This window comes from Sarcophilus harrisii, chromosome 3 (genome assembly GCF_902635505.1).
Source record: "Sarcophilus harrisii chromosome 3, mSarHar1.11, whole genome shotgun sequence".
Taxonomy (NCBI): domain Eukaryota; kingdom Metazoa; phylum Chordata; class Mammalia; order Dasyuromorphia; family Dasyuridae; genus Sarcophilus; species Sarcophilus harrisii.
In genome coordinates this window covers 168,197,027-168,216,150 of record NC_045428.1, presented here as the reverse complement: position 1 = coordinate 168,216,150, position 19,124 = coordinate 168,197,027, and the positions used below count along the sequence as shown (strand labels likewise).

At 35.4% G+C, this 19,124-nt stretch overlaps 1 long non-coding RNA gene across 1 annotated transcript; it reads left to right on the top strand.

The window, feature by feature from the left end:
• The first annotated feature begins 588 nt into the window (after positions 1 to 588).
• On the top strand, positions 589 to 16,384 carry LOC116422287. The gene is made up of 3 exons (XR_004232862.1): positions 589 to 685; positions 11,233 to 11,436; positions 16,112 to 16,384. It is a non-coding gene; the product is annotated as an uncharacterized LOC116422287 (long non-coding RNA).
• Positions 16,385 to 19,124: the final 2,740 nt, after the last annotated feature.

Sequence of the window (19,124 nt, the reverse complement as noted above, 5' to 3'; positions counted from 1 at the left end):
GGGAGGGGGCGGGAAGAAGAGGGATCTATATCTTGTAGCTGTCCAAAAAATAGTATTCACAAAGAAAAATATTCTGAAAACTGTCAATCTTCACATATGAGTATTTGGCAAATATGAAAATAAGCCAGGATGTTCCATTTGTAAAGCTTAGCAGACATAAATCTATAGTGAGAGTAGAAATTGCACCTGGGATTCCACTAATTTAGGGAACTCTCATGAAAAAATTCTCTCTACCAATAAAGTTAAGTCTTTCTCTGCAACCTAAAGTCATAAAGAGCAGAAGTATCAAACATATGGCATCATGGACCAGATTAAAAAGTCATTGGGAAATTTTTAACAAAATAAAGAAAAATATAATATTGATAACATTACATTTTAAAACTTAAGCCAATAAATTACCTGAAGAGATCTTTATGAATTCATTAGTGGGCCCCACTTCTATTTGAGTTTGACCCCACTGGTTTAGGTCACTGAGAGGTTAAGTGACAAAGTCACAGAACCAGCATGCCAGAAGAATTTGAACCTATATCATCCTAGCTTAAACAAGTTCTCCAATCACTGTGATGTTTCCTTCTTTCCTAAGCTTGTTTGTTTAGATAGGAGAAATATCACATGACAGAAAGAATACAGTGATTTATAACAGAAGATCTTCAATCAAGAACTGACCCTGTCCCTGCAATTATGGGTGAGTCACTTAACTGCTTTTGATCTCAGTTTCCTGATCTGAAAAATGAGACAATTGGATAACTTCCAATGCCCTGTCTGGTCCTACCATTCTAGATTCCTACCTTTTTCATCTCATTCCCCATTGTGACTTGCTTTCAGTTCTAACTTAGCCAGTCAATTACTTAACAAGCATTTATTAAATTCCTACTATGTGGTAGATATATGACATGGACATAGGTTTAAGGTTCCTACTCTCTGCTGAGACAACCTTGCTTGCTATTGATTTTTTAAAATAAAATTTTATTAAAGCTTTTCATTTTCAAAACATATGAATAGATAATTTTCAACATTCACCCTTGCAAAACCTTGTGTTTCAAATATTTTCCCTTCCTTCCCCCCAGCCCCTCCCCTAATAGGCAAGTAATCCAATATATGTTAAACATGTGCAATTATTCTATACATATTTGCACAAGAAAAATCAGATCAAAAGGGAAAAAAATTAGAAAGAAAAGAAAATGTGTTGGAATCTTTACAAAGTATTAAGACATTGGAGTTGATTTGATCTTAGAAGAAGATATTTTGGGCCAGGACTTGAAACTAGGTACTAAGTACAACTGATGGAAACAATGCTTGTGTTCACACCTTTAGAGAGCTCTAAGAACTCAATGGAGTTCACAGTTTGGGAGATTCAGGGTCTAGAAAGAGATATCTGAATTCACACCTTCCTTAGGACTAGAGAGCACTCTGGGACATAACCCAGAATCCCTCTCCCTCCAGAAAGTGGAGTTAAACTTTGGGAGATCACATAAATATAGGGAGCTTTTGAAGCTTGAAGTTACTTCTTCTGGTGGAACTGACTGGAGATACAGAGAGATTCATTGCATCTTCCAACTTGGTGCTGGCTGGAGGCTGAAGAAAGCAGAAGCAGAAGCCAAGGACAAAGCTGCAAGAGCTCAAGCAGAGAGATAGGTCTCTGAACTAACCGGGCTAATTTGGAAGGAGAAATAAACATTTGCATTTTTACCAGCTGGCTGCGATTTTGGAGTAATTATTTATTTCAACTGAGACTAAGGCTGCCTCCAGAAAACCTTCACAAAAATGCAAGCAAACAACAACAAAAAGAGTGAAACTGTTGTGATCCATACTCAGTCCCCATAGTCCTCTCTCTAGGTACTGATGGCTCTCTTCATCACAAGACCATTGGAATTGGCCTGAATCATTAGGTATTGAAAAGAGGTATGTCCAACAGAATTGACCATCATATAATCTTGCTATTGCTGTGTACAATATTGTCTTGGTTCTGCTCACATCACTCAGCATCAGTTCATGTAAGTCTCTCCAGACCTTTCTGAAATCATCCTGCTTGTCGTTTCTTACAGAACAATAATATTCCATAACATTCATATAATACAATTTATTCAGCCAATCTCCAACTTTTGGGCATCTACTTCTAGTTTCCAGTTCTTTGCCACTACAAAAAAATGATACTACAAACATTTGTGCACTTTTTCCCTTTTTTGTGATCTCTTTGGGAGACAGGCCCAGTAGAGACACTGCTGGATCAAAGAGTATGCACAGTTTTATAGCCTTTTGGGCAAAGTTCCAAATTGTTCTCCAGGATGGTTGGATCAGTTCACAACTCCACTAACAATGTATTAATGTCTCAGTTTTCCCACATTCCCTCCAACATTCATCATTATCTTTTTCCAGTCACCTTAACTTGTCATAGATTTAAGGAGACACATAAAGAATTAATATTCTTCATTCTGTCAGTCAGGGTGTCCCAAAGGTTGCTTCCTTGGCTGCCTTACTCTTCCTGTTCCCAATCATTTATCCAACTGTGAGTAACAGAATCCTAAGGCTCTGTTATACCATGTTATATCATGCACTTCTCTCAGAAAAGTGCTAGAATCAGCAATAAGGGAAGATACCAACTCTTAAGTTGAATTTTTCCCACAATTCCAGCCCATAAAAGGTTTCTAGAATAGGAGCAAACACTATGTGCCTTCCTATATAGGGGACCAACCCCAAAGTGAAGGAGGGAATGGGAGGCATATTATGGAGGGGATGGAGAATCTAAAGATTTAGAATTTAAAGAATCTATAAGTTGCCCTTTAGAGCAATTAAAGACAAGCAGGACTGAACCCATGTCATTCCCTAACCTTTTCCTTTAAGCTTTTTAATTGCCTTAGATAAATCTTTCTTTTTCAATAATCTGAATGCTATCACAATTTCCTCATTTTCTCATCATGCAGAATAAACATCTGCCCTTAGGAGAATCTAGCTACAATTCTCTGTTTGGGGAACTTCCAAATTAAGGAAGAAATCACAGCTTCAACTTCAAGTGGCTTCCTGAAGGGCTGTGATCAACAGAGCCCTTGGTTAAACACAGCCCCAAGTTGCCTTGTTCTCTTGTAAGTCAGTCAATGTTTCATCTTTACTTTTTGAACAGGAAATCAGCCCCTGGCCATAGATTTATTAAGTGTTTTGGCTTATAAAGAGCTGTTATATGTGGCTTTGTTCGCAGACTTATAGTAAGAAGAACTAAGGAACTTGTGAACTAAAGAGAAAAAAGAGAGGGTGGTGGATATATTGAATACATATGGTTTTTTCCATCCAAAATATTACATCAGCCAAAGCTAAAATCTTTCAATTCCTTGTGGGCCAGTAAAGGCAACACCAATCAAAGAGGCTTGGCCCTGATCTATAAATCTTTAAGACAAAGTCTGAAACAGAATCTTGGGGATCATCTAATTCAACCTTTCTTCATTAAACTAAGGTAGAGAGGTGAATCTTCGAAGAGCATAGAGATATTTGTATCTTAATATCAAGAATGGCCTGTAGGACTATTACCTAGCTCCTGACAAAGAATACTTAAATTTTGCAAAATGATACACACATTTTCAAACACTAAAAATATGGGAACTTATTTTGCCTTCACTTTGTATATATTCCCAGTTCATTGCAAGGTTTGGAAGTATTTTCTTTTCATTTTAGGGTAGGGGAATTGGAAGGAACGACAGATCTGCAGAAAAAAAGGAACAGAGAAAAGAGGGCAGAGAGGAATTAGAGAGAGAAGAAAAAACAAAGGAATAAGATAGGGAGGGAAGGAGAAAGGAAGATAGGAGAGAGGGAAGGAAGGGAAAGGAATGAAGGAGAGAAAGAAGAGAGAAAAATCATTAAAGCAATTTACCATATGCATAGAAAAGAGAAGAAAACACAGACAACCAGGAGAGTTTTGAAAGTTATATGTTAAAATTTATTATAAGTTTAAAAAGTAAAAGTCAGCTGTCGATAATAGAGATTCATGATTTCGTATATGATTGATGTAAGATTTCTCAAGTCTTAATAATAGTGAGCACAAAATTCCAGAGAGAAAAGTGAATGTGCTCTCTGGAGGAAAATGAATTACACTTTCCCCACCCATTTTGGTTTATTATAATGTCAGTATCTCAAAATGGAGGGCAGGAGAAGCAAAACACATTAAAATAATTATACCCTTAACAGTTTGATCTTTTTCTCCTCCTCTCTATTTCACCCCAATAACTTTACAATAGAAATGAGTGTGTTGGGATGATGAGTTCCAGAAAACTGTCCTGGTTTCCTTTCCCAGTTAACCATAAAAGATTCAGCGTTCCTAGTATGGCTGCAGAGATTCCATAATAGATATGGAAATGATGACAGTTCTTGCTACTTCTCAATGAATTGCTAATCCTAGTTGGTCTGACAGACCAGTAGAGTAAAACAGGAGAATCAACTTGATTCCAAAACTTCTCTCCCACTGCCCCATTATCAATTTTGAAAGTCCACTCCGAGAGATCATTTCCTTTGGATTTAAATATTTCCCTCTCCTAGAGGTTCTCAATTAAAATGTAAATACCCAAGTGTCAAAGGGTAACACATTATGCGGTTAACATCATAATGTGAATTGGCTTTACCAAAAAACATTCTTCCCTTGAGAAAAAAGTTAGCTTGTTAGTGCTATCACCTGGTTGGGGATAGAAAAGATTCTAAAGATATTAAGGCCCCTCTAAAAACTGGAAACTGAATGGATGTCCATCAGTTGGAGAATGGTTGAATAAATTGTGGTATATGAAAATTATGGAATATTACTGTTCTGTAAGAAATGACCAACAGGATAATTTCAGAAAGGCCTGGAGAGACTTACATGAACTGATGCTGAGTGAAATGAGCAGGACCAGGAGATCATTATATACTTCAACAACAATACTATATGATGACCAGTTCTGATGGATCAGGCCATCCTCAGCAACGAGATCAACCAAATCATTTCTAATGGAGCAGTAATGAACTGAACTAGCTATGAACTCTGGGAGATGACTAAAAACCATTACATTGAATTCCCAATCCCTATATTTATGCCCACCTGCATTTTTGATTTCCTTCACAAGCTAATTGTACAATATTTCAGAGTCTGATTCTTTTTGTACAGCAAAATAACGTCTTTTTCTACAGCAAAATAACGTTTTGGTCAGGTATACTTATTGTGTATCTAATTTATATTTTAATATATTTAACATCTAATGGTCATCCTGCCATCTAGGGGAGGGGGTGGGGGGGGGGTAAGAGGTGAAAAATTGGAACAAGAGGTTTGGCAATTGTTAATGCTGTAAAGTTACCCATGTATATATCCTGTAAATAAAAGGCTATTAAAAAAAAAAAAAAGATATTAAGGCCCCTGAAAGAGGGAGGAGAGAAATGGCAAACAAATATTTTGAATTTATTTTTAAATAAACTTTTGTATTTATTTGAAACTCTTAAATTTATATGTAGGAAGAGCTTTAAAAGTAACTCAATGAGAAACAATATGAGTATTAAATAATTAGCCCAATAGCATAATATTAACCAACTGAGTGATTCTGAATTGGGGGGGAAATGTTCCTTTATAAAATGATATCAGTCATTTATACACTACAATAAGAAACCAATTAATACCTGTCCCATCCAATGTAACAGGGATCTTCTTCTAAATCACCTTGACATTAGAGGTGATAGTCATTTATCTTCAGATCTCATATCATGACTGTCTACCTTCTTTCCTGGTCATACATCCCTCTGATAACATCCTGTATACCACTTCCTTTTTGAAATTATTTATTGATTATATGTTTCAGTCTACTTATGCTTATTATGTGCCTGTTGAGTGACCTTCAAATTTAACTTTTTGGTGATAGATTTAGAGCCATCACTGGAATGTTCTGGCTTAGTTGGGTCTTTCACTAAGTTTTCTATGAACTTGTTTTCTCTGGTCTCTTTAATTTCTTCCCACTATCCATATTTTCAATATGTATTTCCACCCTTTGACTAAACCCATTTTTGCATTGAAGTCACTGACTGTTCATCATAAGCAATTAGAGTCTAATTGAATTATCCATAAAATTTTCCATATCTTCATACTTTTCAATACATACTTAATATAAAGTAAATCTATAAATTGTTAGAATAGTACTAGAAATGACCTTCTTGCAAGTAAGGCTTAAGCGGACATTCAACATGTTAATCCTTTTTGCTCCCCAAAAAATGGCAAAAAAAAAAAATGGCACCTCCCCCCCCATCACTCATTGATATATTCAATTCAAGTAACCCAGTAATGGGAACTCAGATGGGATAAAAACACCAGTAATAAACAAGAGTAGGTCATGACTTCCCCCTTCCTACCTACAAAATACCTCTTCATTCCTTAGCCAGACATCTTCTGCCCTATAAGGAAACACTATTTTGTGAGACCATGTCTTGTTATGTTAGCATGTGTAGAAAAACTAGTGTGTCCACTTCATCACTTGAAGTCATCAGAAAAGAATTATTACTGTTGGCACTTTGTCTCTCTGGTGAACCTGGTGAGATAGAATTGAAAGATTACCACCCAATATTGGTTTTAAATTAAATACTTCTAATTATTCTGCTGTTGTCAAATTGTACTATAAATCCCAGATGCACTTTGGATATAATAATAATAATATGTAACATTTATATAGCATTTACTATATGCCAGGTGCTATGTTAAAATTTTACAGGAATTATGTCATTTAAACCTCACAATAATCCTGGGAAATAGATGCTTATTACTACCCTCATTTTAAAGATGAATAAACTGAGGCAAACAGAGTTAACTGGCATGCCTAAGGTCACACATCTAGAAAGTATCTGAGGTTGGATTTGAACTTCAGGCCTGACACTCCAACCATTGTACTCTCTAGCTGACCATGGTTATGTGAAATAAGCTCTGAAATTTAAGTTATGGAGTCCTAATAACTCATTAATTTAAATTATAAAGATATGATAGTCAAACTCTGTACTCTTAACAAAACAACTCAAGGTAAAAATTCTACATTCAGTGAAAAATGAATGTAGACATAATAAGCCCCATGATACATATTTATCATCTTATAAATCTTCAAAAAGCCTTGATAAAGACCCATGAGGTAGGTTTTTGAATGCCAGCCCATTCAGCACTCTTAGAGTTAAACATAAAGTGACATATAAAAAAATCTGGAAAGTCTTTTTCACCAATTTTCCTCCAATAATCAATTTCAAGACATCCTTAAATATCCACGCTAACCTGATCTTTCTTCTGAGAGGAATGAAGGCTGATGGGGTGGTGAGCTCAAAATTACCTACATAAATTTTAAAATTCATTTTCAATAAATGAAGAATCATCAATCTACAAATTATAAAAAACAAAAAACAAACAAAAAAAATAATGGAGAGAGAGACAGAGACAGAGACAGAATGCTTCAGTCTGTATTCAGACATAATCAGTTCCCTCTCTAGGTATGGATAGGATTTTTCATTATAGGTCCTTCAGAGTAATCATGGATCATTGTACAGCTGAGAATAGCAAAGTCATTCATTCACAGCTGATCATTCCAAAATATTGCCATTACTTTTTATACAGTACATGTCATTTTGCTGTACTTTCCAGATTTTTTTTCTGAGAGTATCCTGCTCATCATTTCCCAAAGAACAATAACATTCCATCATAATCACATACTACAGCCTATTTAGTCATTCCCCAATTGATGAGCACCCTTTCCAATTTCCAACTCTCTGCCCTAAGAAGAGAGCTGCTATAAATACTTCCACACACATAGGTCCCCTTCCTTTTCCTTAAATCTCTTTTATGACCTTCAGTCTTGAATTTCTAAATATCTATTGAATATCCCAAACTAAATATCTCACAAATAATTCAACATGTCCAAAACTGAATTCATCTTTTCCCCGAATCCTCTCTTCTTCTTAACTTTCTTCCTACTAGCACCTATTTTTAAGGATAGCACCATCTTTCCAGTCATCCAGGTGTTATCCTCAATTGCTTCTCTCTATTGATTCTTTCCAATATATGCTGTATATAGCTTGTTTGTACATAGTTGTTTGCATGTTGTTTCCTCAGTTAGATTGTGACCTCCTTAAGAATAGGGTCTATTTTTTGCCTTTCTTTGTATCCTCAGCACTTAGTACAGTGCCTGGCAGACGATAGATGCTTAATAAATGTAATACACATTTAAATTTAAATTTAAACATAAAGCAACATATAAAAAATCTGGAAAGTCTTGGGATTCTAGCAAAAGCAATTTCCCAAGCAGCCTTTTATACATGCCCTTCTTCTTTTACATGTAGCACCTCCCTCACAGGGTAGTTGTGAAGATCAAAAGAGATATTTGTTAAAGTGTTAAGCTGTCTGGTAGTGGCTGGCATATAGTAGGTGCTACATAATGTTTATTCCTCCCAGCCCCTTCAACCTCCATGTTGCTTCAGAAATCATTTTCTCTCTTCTCCCTCTGCACTGGCTCTTGCCTATCTATCTATAGACATTCTCAGTCCTCCCCAATATAAACATAATAACCAAACCCATGTCTCTTCCTCTTCACTGACAAACTTTTATAAAATTGTTTATATTCCATGGCTTCCATTTCCTCACCACCCAAACCCTTGCAACCTGGCTTCTGACCCTCCTATTCTACCAATGACCTCCTAATAAGCAAATTCAGCTTTTTTTTTTTTTTCTCATTCTACATCCTTCATGTGACATTGATGATTGACTAATCCTGTTGGATATTCTCCCTAAAAGAAATTATCATTCTGCTTTTTCTTATTCCTCCTGAACTGCTTATTTTCTGTCTCCCTCACAAGATTCTCCTCTTTTTCTCAACTCTTTAAAAAGTCATCCAGGTTATCTCTCTCTTTAGTCTTTTCTCTTTCCTGTGGCATAGTCAATCACTCCAGTGCTTTTGAATACTGCTTCTATCCTGAAAATTCTCTACTGATACATCTGCAGTCCTGATCTCTCCTCTGAGCTTAGAGTGATACCTCCAGTTGCTTAAAGGACAACATATCTATTACAACGTATCCAAAATAGGGCATTACCTATCCCCCTAAACCTGGTCTTCTTCCTCCTGATTTGACTGTTCCTTTCAGCGATACCATCATTCACAAACTGTTTAATCTCTTGGTGTTGCTATCTATTCTTCTCTTCCACAGTCAATCAGCTACCACATAACAACAAGCCTAAATTCCACTTCTTGTACCTTTTACCTATTGTGTTTTGGGTCCCTCTGGGGCCACAAAGGTTAAGATTAATTATTTATCCATTTGACATAAGAAAAATAATTATTTCTCTCTTTTACTAATAGTCAATTATTGAATTAGGGCAAAGGTTTTTTCCCATTTTTTACTTTCTCATTCAGAAATAAGGGTTATTCAGACAGACTTTGAAGTACAGGCTGATAATGAGAGGAAACACTCAGATCTGTTCAAAAAGTAAAGAAATTTTAGTTTATGTAAATTAATGGATTCCAGCCCATTTTGTTTTAATCAGAAAGGTCTGAATGGAAGTAGATTTCTCTTTTTGTCTAGATTGTCCTAGACTGAGGTGATATGGGAAGAGATAAGTAAGCCTCTTTGACCAAGGTTGAGTGATCACAGCCACATCCCCCAAATCTTAAGCCGGTTAAAATATTCATTCTCTCATTACTTGTTAAATAAAACTGATTACCACCTTCAGGAATATCCACTCTTCTAAGAACACATAAACATCGATTGAGTATATTAAAGCTTCAAAATAAAAGTGACCAAACTGGCTGCATGTGCTATAGTCCCGATATATCTCAAATTAGAGATATATGTGACTGTATTCAAGAGATATGTTCTGGAAAATGCTGTGGTAGCTCTCATTTCTGCAAACTAACTTTCCCTTTAAAGTGAACTGATTCTGAGTGAAGTAAGCAGAACCAGGTGAATATTGTACACAGTAATAGCAGCATTGTGTAATGATCAGTTTTGATAGACTTTGCTTTCCTCAGAAGTACAATGATAAAAGACAATTTCAAAAGATCTATGATGGAAAATGCTATCTATATAAGGAGAAAAAAATATGAAGTGTGAATGTAGATTGAAACATTATTTCCACATTATTTTTTTCTCATAGTTTTTCCCTTTTTTCTGATTCTTTTTTTGCAACATGACCAATGTGGAAATATGTAAACATATATAACTTAGATTGCTTGTTGCTTGGAGAGAGGGGAGAAAAGAGAGGAAGGGGAAAATGTGGATTTCAAAATTTAAAGTGAATGTTGAAAACTATCTTCACATATAATTGGAAAAAATAAAATGTTATTTAAAAATAAAATAATGCAGTAAGGATGACATTATTTAAAGGAACCCTATAATAAATCCCTCACACACTCAAGAATCTTATTGTAAAGGAAATGATTATTCCTTTTGGTCTAGTTTATGTTCAGATTTTTTCTTAATGAAATTTTTTTTTATTTAAAAAAAACATGAACACCTGCATTCTCTTCTAAGGAATGCAAGTATTTTAAATTATCTTTCAAAAAGAGTTATGTTTTCCCTTAACTGCTTTCAGGAAAATGAAATTCCATAGACTTCTTTACTATGATACAATGATGCTAAAAAGAAAGCTCAATAAAGTTTCTTTGACTCTAGAATCCCATTCTTAAATCTTGGAATCAAATATAATTTTCAATTTCTAACAAAGAAATTGGGGGGAAAGGGGGAATGGAGATGGATGAGGCCTGTTTTAGTGGCTTTGGCTACCCTTCTATGATAAAGACAGATCACCATCTAAGATAGAATACACAGGAAGGACATACAACAAAGGATACTTTTCAACATTAATTTGTATAGATTCTGGATTACCAGAATTCTGTTCTCTATAGCATATAAGTATTTCATGGAATCATCAGGCAGCAACATGACTTGGAGAATAGAAGGGTAGACCAAAGATCTGAGTTCAGAACTTATGTCAGACATTTACAAGCTATATAAGAATAGGCAAGTCATGAAAATTCTCAAAGCCTCAGTAGCCTAATTTATTAAATGAAGATTTTTAAAATATTTGGATTATTAGAGGATTAGGTAACAACCTGAATTCATACCCCATCTCTGAAGCCTTACTTAACCTCTTAATGCCCTTGTTGTTCATCCTTGATTCTTGAAGAGGACCATACATGGATGATATCATGACTTTTTCATGAATTAGATTTTTGTGGAGTTGTGCAAAATTGACAGCTTCATTCTCTTCCCTAGGGTCACTGACAAAAGTAGAAGTGACTGGCAATGGACCAGGATGCAGTGGATGATCTTGGCCTTTTTCAACTAAAGTCTTTCTCAGGCAGTGAACGTCTTAACCAAGAACTCTCAATGCTGAGGAAATCACAAGATGATGATGATGATGATGATGATGATGATGATGATGATGATGATGATACCTATATTTGCATTATCTGTAAGGTCAGTAATATGAAAATCTTAGAACATTACATAACCGTGTTATTATTACAAAATCAAGAGTTGGAAGGAAATCCAGAAATTATCTACTTTTAACCTCATTTTGAAGTCTGAATTCTCTTTATTTTGCTCTAATGAGTAATTTAACTCTTCTTGACACTTAATGATGGGGAATTCACTTCCTCCTGAGATAGCCTATTTCATTTCCAAATGATTCTAATTGTTCAGAAAGTTTTCCTTAAACTGAGCCCCAAATTGCCTCTGCAACTTCTCTATCCATGGTTTCTAGTTCTGCATATAAGCTACAAGAAAAACAAATTTAATCCTTCTTGATTTATATTTTGTGATAAATCAAGTCATTTGATAAATTAAATGAGTTACAATGAAGTTTTACAGCCTTTAGTGAATGACTGAATAAATGAAAGGGCATTTATTAATCACTTCCCATTTATTCAGCCTTGTGTTGATACCTGGAAATGCATTTCATTCAACTCTTTGAGTTTGTTACCTCTCTTTCAAGAGATCCTTAGGAATCATGGTTGATCATTATATTGAGCAGAATTCCCAAGTCTTGAATTCTTTCCTGGACCTCTTCTACTACTGCCACTCTTGAAAATTATGGTAAAAGGCAAAAAACTTAGTACCATCTTTCTGGCAAAAAGGTGATGCAGGGAAATTAGGATGGGAGACCCAACTACTGCCTAAGACTCTAACGTCTTTTGTGGAGGAGGCTATAACTAAGGAGATTTAATACCTACCAGTCTTTTGTCTAGAAAGAATCTTTTCACAGGATGAAAAAATAAGGGTTTAGGGGCAGCTAGATAGCACCAGCCTTGAAGTCAGGAGGACCTGAGTTCAAATGTGTTGTCAGACACTTAACACTTCCTACCTGTGTGATCCTGGGCAGATCACTTAATCCCAATTGCCTCAGGGGGAAAAAAAAGGGTGGTTGGGGGGGTTTAAAAGAGTTGATTCAAGGCAATTTCAATAGACTTGTGATAGAAGGTGCTATCTATATCCAGAGAGAGAACTATGAAGACTGAATATGGATCAAAGCTTGGTATTTTCACCTCTTTGTTGTGGTAGTTTATTTGCTTGCTTTTTTTTTTCCTTTCTTATGTTTTTACCCTTTTGATCTGACTTTTTTTTTTTTTTTGCTCAGCATGATGAATATGGAAATATGTTTAAGAGAATTGCACATGTTTAACTTATAATAGATTACCTGCTGTTTGGAGAGGGAGAAAGGAGGAGAGGGAGAAAAATCTGGAACACAAGGTTTTATGAAGGTGAATGTTGAAAACTCTATTTGCATGTATTTGGAAAAATAAAATACCATTAAAAAAACAAAAATAAGGGTTGAGATAAATGCTTCCTATCAGCTCTGTTTATACAGTCAAGTAAACAACCAATTTACTTAGTTAAATTCCACAAACATTTCATCAATGGAACATAGAATAGCTACAGAATCCTATTTTAGAGGCACATTTTTGCAGGAAAAACTCCCTATAGGTTGGAGACATTATTTGTTTAGGTATTTGTTTCATGGCATTATTATTTAAATGTTAACAGAATTATAAGTTTCATTAATTCCTTAGCATACATTAGTGCATTTTGAGGGTGTTTAATTTTCCTTAACTAGAAAGCTAATGAGAACAAGGCTAGGGAGAAGGAGATAACAATCCATTTTGTGGTTGTTGTTGTTGTTTGGTTATTTCAATCATCTCCAACTCTTTGTGACTCCATTTGTGGTTTTCTTGATAAAAACACTGGAGTGATTTGCCATTTCCTTCTCTAGCTCATTTTATAGTTGGGAAAACTGAGTTAAAAAGAGTTAAAGGATCTGGCCAGGATCATACAGCCAGTAAATGTCTGAGGTCAAATTTGAACTCAAGTCTTCCTAACTACTGGCCCAGGTGCTGTATCCTAACTTAACCGTCTGTTATCTAATTCATGACTCTGTTACAGACATGTTGTCAGGGTTGTACAATCTGATTGGTATGCTCTACTGGAGAATAAATAGTTGTTTTTTAAAAAATTTTTTGGTTAATTTTAATTTTTTATTTTAGCCTTTTATCTTCAAAATATATGCAAAGATAGTTTTTAATATTCACCCTTGCAAAACCTTGTGTTCTAAATTTTCACCCTTTCTCCTCACCCCCTTCCCTAGACAGCTATTAATCCAATAAAAATTAAATATGTACAATTTTTCTATACATATTTCCACATTAATCATGATGCACAAGAAAAATCAGATCAAAAAAGGAGAGAAAAAATGAGAAAGAAAACAAAAAATAAGCAAACAATAACCAAATCATTGGAACTGGGCTGAATCACCTCACTGTTGAAAAGAACCACGTCCATCAGAATTGATCATTGCATAATCCTGTTGTTTTGTGTACAATGTTCTTTTGGTTCTACTCATTTTAGTTATTATCAGTTCACGCAAATTTCTCCAGGTCTTCCTGAAATCATCCTGCTGGTTGTTTCTTACAAAACAGTAATATTCCATTACATTCGTATACCACAACTTATTCAGCCATTCCCTAACTGATGGGAATTTACTCAATTTCCTGTTCTTTGCCACTACAGAAGGAGCTACTACAAACATTTTTGTACATATAGGCCCTTTTTAAGAAGACTGAACATTTTAAGATACATTATTGACATGTCTTTTTTGGTATTTTTTGTGCTTAAAACCATAACATAACAGCCTAAAACACATACTAGACAGGGGAAAGTCAGTTGAGAATAACTACAGAGCCCCATAGGCAGATTTTTCCACCCTATCTGTTTTTCTCCTTCTCATTTCTCATAGGGCAACATTGAAAGAACATTGGATTTGATCCAGTCTACAAAAATCAGTTTTGTTTCTTGCTTCTTTGCAATGCTGGATAAAGGCAGTTATAACCTAGGAGAGACACTGGGGAATTCTTTAGGGCTATTGGCAATAACTGCTGCCTTCTCTCACTGCCTCAGCTTAACTATCCTTTCTTATTTTGGTGTCTTCATGGAGAAATTCAGGATATGGAGAGGGAAATTCATAAGTAAAATTAAGGTGGGTAGTTTATTGATACAGACTTCACTTTACAATATTAGTGAGTTGCTTAAGGATCAGATTACAGAGCTGATAAGTATTGAAGATAGGGTTTGAAACTAGGTCTTCCTGATTCCAAACCCAGATTTGTATTCATTAATTAGGATGTCTTTCCATGAAAATAATACTTGGCCATGGTCTTTCCACAAGGGGACCAAGAAAACATACAGCATGCCTTCAATAACTAAATCATTATGGGTAATTAACAACAAACCCTGGATTCCTTCCTTTAATGACCCAAACCTAGACATTACCTAACAGCTAAATCTTGGATATTCAGACCATGTAAAGCACTGTATAATCATTCTTGAGTTTGGATGTGCTAAATAGTTGTTTGCTAAGCTGATGCATTTCCTGTACCTTATTTTAGTAGCAGTGTGTGTGTGTGTTTATGTGCATGTGTGTGTGTCCTCTTGTAGGAAATCCAAAAAGATTTTAAAATATTACTTTTTCTTGGATAACATTAAATTATAAAAGGCCGACAAGAATACTCTTTAACAGTTTATGTAGTGGGTGAAGGGGAAAACCAATCAACTGTGTAGGAAATTGGAGTTCAGAGAAAAGGCCAGAAAGGAAGTAGATGAACTTGGCAACCAGCAATATGATATGTGGAGCTTTCAGTTTTGGATCACTTCTTGGGATTCAAATCTGAGCAGAGTTCATGGGATACAAGACGAGAGTCATTCTTTGGCTCTGCAAAATGATTCAATAGTCTTAATCTGATTCCTGATTCCTGATGAATTTCTATTAAACAGAACATTCTCTTCTCATCCAAACAGACCACCCTCCTATCTGGAGATCAGTTCCCATAGGAACAGAGTTGAGTCATATTGACAAGCTTTCACTGAAGCAATTCAAAGATTGACAAATGACATTAGAAGACGGAAATTAGATAACAAAGTCAAATAAGATTCAAACACATGCTTCAGTGGCTTGGCTAGAGTTCAGGAATAAATTCTGGCAAAATACTAATCAAAACCTTCCCTGCTTTGTAAGAAGGAAAAGAAGCCAGAGAGAATTTTTATTATCGAGAGAGGCAATGGGATTTAGGTAAAGAAAGCTAGAATCTACTTCACACACTTGCTGTAAGGATCAAATGAGATATCTGTTGTAAAACATTATGCCATAATAAATAAATAAATAAATAATGCAAGTACCTGGGCACATAGTGAGCACTATGTAGTTAGAGTTATTATTATTACTAGGTAAGACTTACCTGGTATGTTATAGAGGGAACTCCTGTTAAATGGGTTGAACTAGAAGTCCTTTTTATTCTCAAAGGATTTTGGTTCTAAATCAACCAAAACTTCGTTCCCTTAAGCAAATCATTGCACTCTTCTGTGCCTTGGTTTTCTCTTCTGGGAAATAATAACTACCTAACATCTGAATAGCATTTTTGTCAATAAAATATGTTTACTTATATTATCTTACCTGACCCTCACAACAACCCCATAAAGTAGACAGTATAAAGCATTATTACACCCTTTACTGATAAAGAAACTGAGCAAAGAAAAGTTTTAAGTGACTTGCCCGAAGTCAGACAACTGGCTAAGTAACAAAGTCTCTTTTTCCATTATCCCATAGAGTAAGAACTACCTCTACTGTACCTGCTTTAAAGGGTAACATTTTTGAAGAACAGAAATTCAGAAAGAGAAATTCCATATAGATGGCCATGTCCTCCAGACATTCCTCTTTACAGAGGAAATTCTTCTGATTTTTTCAAATCTCAGAATACTAAAGAAGAGATTTCTAAATGAGATCAATTTTGATTGAAAAGAGTTCAATTTATCCATATAGGAAAAACCAAGTTGGGTAAAGAATGTCTATTATCAAGGCAGGTTTATTGAGTGGGTTGAGTGGCCTATAGAGTCAATCTTATGAGAACATATGTTTTAGACAAGACATGGCAAATGGACAGTGAGAACTGGGTGTGGAACTAAATAGTAAAAAGTAGACTAGATTGCCTTTGGGAAATCAATTAATGCTTTTAATGATCTCATTTTTCTCTCTGAAACAAAGGCTCATATTTTTAATATCAATATTTTCTGGTCTGATCATGAGGCATTGAATATCAAAGTCTCTGAAGAATTAAGTTGAGGTTCACTGCAAGGACAATGGAAAAGTGCCCAGTGGGAATGCATAGGCTATCATAGATTGCCAAATATGTAATAATGAAAAAGGAGTGAAGGATATTATTTCACTTCACATATGGATGCATGTCTAGAAAAAAAAAAGGTGGGTCAGTAATATAAAACAAGTCTGAGATAAACCAATGCATAGCCTATACATTTCATTAACAATGTAAGAGATCTAGATGCTAGATATGGTGGTACACACCTGTAATTCCTGTAAGCTAGGAAGCTAGAGGTGCTTGTAAGCTTTAAAAAGTCTAACTTGTGGTAGACTAGGCCAATTAGGTGCCCACAGTAAGTTGGTGTTAATAAGATGAGGGAATAGGAATCCATCAGGTTGCCGAAGGAGGGTTAAACCAGCCCAAGTCAGAAAATGGAACAGGTCAAGGCTCCTGTGCCAGCCAGAGGGGCGAGAAAAGAAGATTGGCCACGAAGCTTTAACAACTATGAAGGACAAACATCATGAGGCAAGAGAATAAGGAACATGATGCTCTTGGCTCTCAGTAAGTCATTGGATAATCCTGAGCTGCGAGTTACACAAGCATTGAAAACTCAGCATGGAGTTGAACCTGATTCATTCGCTGACTACCTGCTTCTGTGATAAAATATCACATTTAAAACTCCATACAGTTACTAAGTGATTTGCATTTATTATCTCATTGGATCCTCAAAATATTTCTAGAAGGTAGGTGGCCATCAATATTATTATCTATATAATAGAGATTATCATATTATCAATATTATTATCTACATAATAGAGATTATCTACATAACAGCTGAGGCTGTGGGGAATTGAGAGATGTGCTAAATAGTGGCAAAGCTGGAACTTAAATCCAGACCTAATTCCAAGTCCAGTATTCTTGCCTCCATAGGGCTTCTTTTTAGGAATCCTTGTGACTGTACATAATAGATTATATATAATATAATTGGTCAAATAATATAATAATAATAATTATTATTACATTAGGTCTAACAAAGATGTTATCATGATGTTATGTATGTAACATCATAAATCACCAGGGCAAATTTCTCATCAGAGTGTACCTGTGTTCTATCTCAAAACAGTCTTGAATAACAAAGTGCTGGTCTTTCAGGAAGAAATACTTGGATCCAAATATTGCCTTAAATAGTAGCTAAGAGTTGGTGGGTAAGTCATTTAGCCTCTCTTTACTTCATAATAATAGAAGGGAATGGGAGTAGAGGGCCCCTGAGGTCCCTTGCCAAATCCTTTTATGAACCTAGCATTAGGATGCTAATTGTCGTGTTCCTTAAATGTACATGAGAAGAGAACCATACTCAGATCCTGAGAAGTCCTTTAAATCGATGATCCTATGATGTTTACAGTGAATGGGTCAGATTAGATGGCCTCTGGCATCCTGTCTCTCACAGGAAAGCTGAATCTCTCTGGACCTCAGTTTCCTCATATACAGTGGCAACCTAGACTTAACCTTCACAGATTTCTGTTAGAAAGGAAAAAAAAAGAAAGGAAGGAAGGAGGAAAGGAAGAAAAGGAAAGAGAAAAAAAAAAAAAAAAAAAGACGAGTCAGAAGGACCTAGAGTTGAGATTCAGCCTCAGATACTAGTTGTATGGCCCAGGGCAAGTCATTTAACCCCAATTATCTCCCCCAAAAAGAAAGAGAACAGGAAAGGGGGAGAGAGAGCTCACTTACTAAATACATTTTTTGCCTCCTTTGCGAAAAATCATATACATACACATACACACAAGTGTGAACATATATCCATCCCTTTGGGAGTGGGCCGTTTTGAATCACTGAGCAAATTTGTCTCCTGTTCAACATTGCCAGTATGGAAAAGTCAGTTTTGCTCTAAGCTTCAGGATTATCCAATTCATAGGCAGTACAGCTGACATGTTACCACAAGTTCTGGGGATTCTAGCAAAAGAAAGGTATCCTTAACCATTTTGTGAAATTAAAAATACAAGATTTTGTTTGTTTGTTTCCTACCAGGATAGAATGTCAGGAATTTAAGGAAACAAAAAGCCTTTAAACATTCCTTTAGCAAGTGATCATTCAGAAAATATAGTCACAAAAATTAAGTGTCTACTGAACACATTCCAGTTCAGAATGAAATCTTTCTGCACACCAAGATCAGGGACACTTTTATTTATTTAAGCTCTCCATGCACTAGACAATTCTTTAAACATGTAAGTTGCAGAGAAGGGGTTTTCTTTGCAGTAGGAGTTCCCTCTTCTGGGAGTTCCCTATATCAATGAAATCACAGATCCAATTTTTAATCCCTATCCAAATTTCTCAAATACCTTTCTTTATGCCTTTGATTTGCTCTTCTAACTCCCTTCCTGTTCATTATAGTTATCTGTGGAAATGTCTTATTCCCCCTTTCCAATTATAAGTACCTTGATATCTAGCAGGGTCTTTGTCTTTCCCCTTTTTATATCCCTAGTTTGTGCCTTGTACAAGGTAGCCACTTAATGTTTATTGGACTAA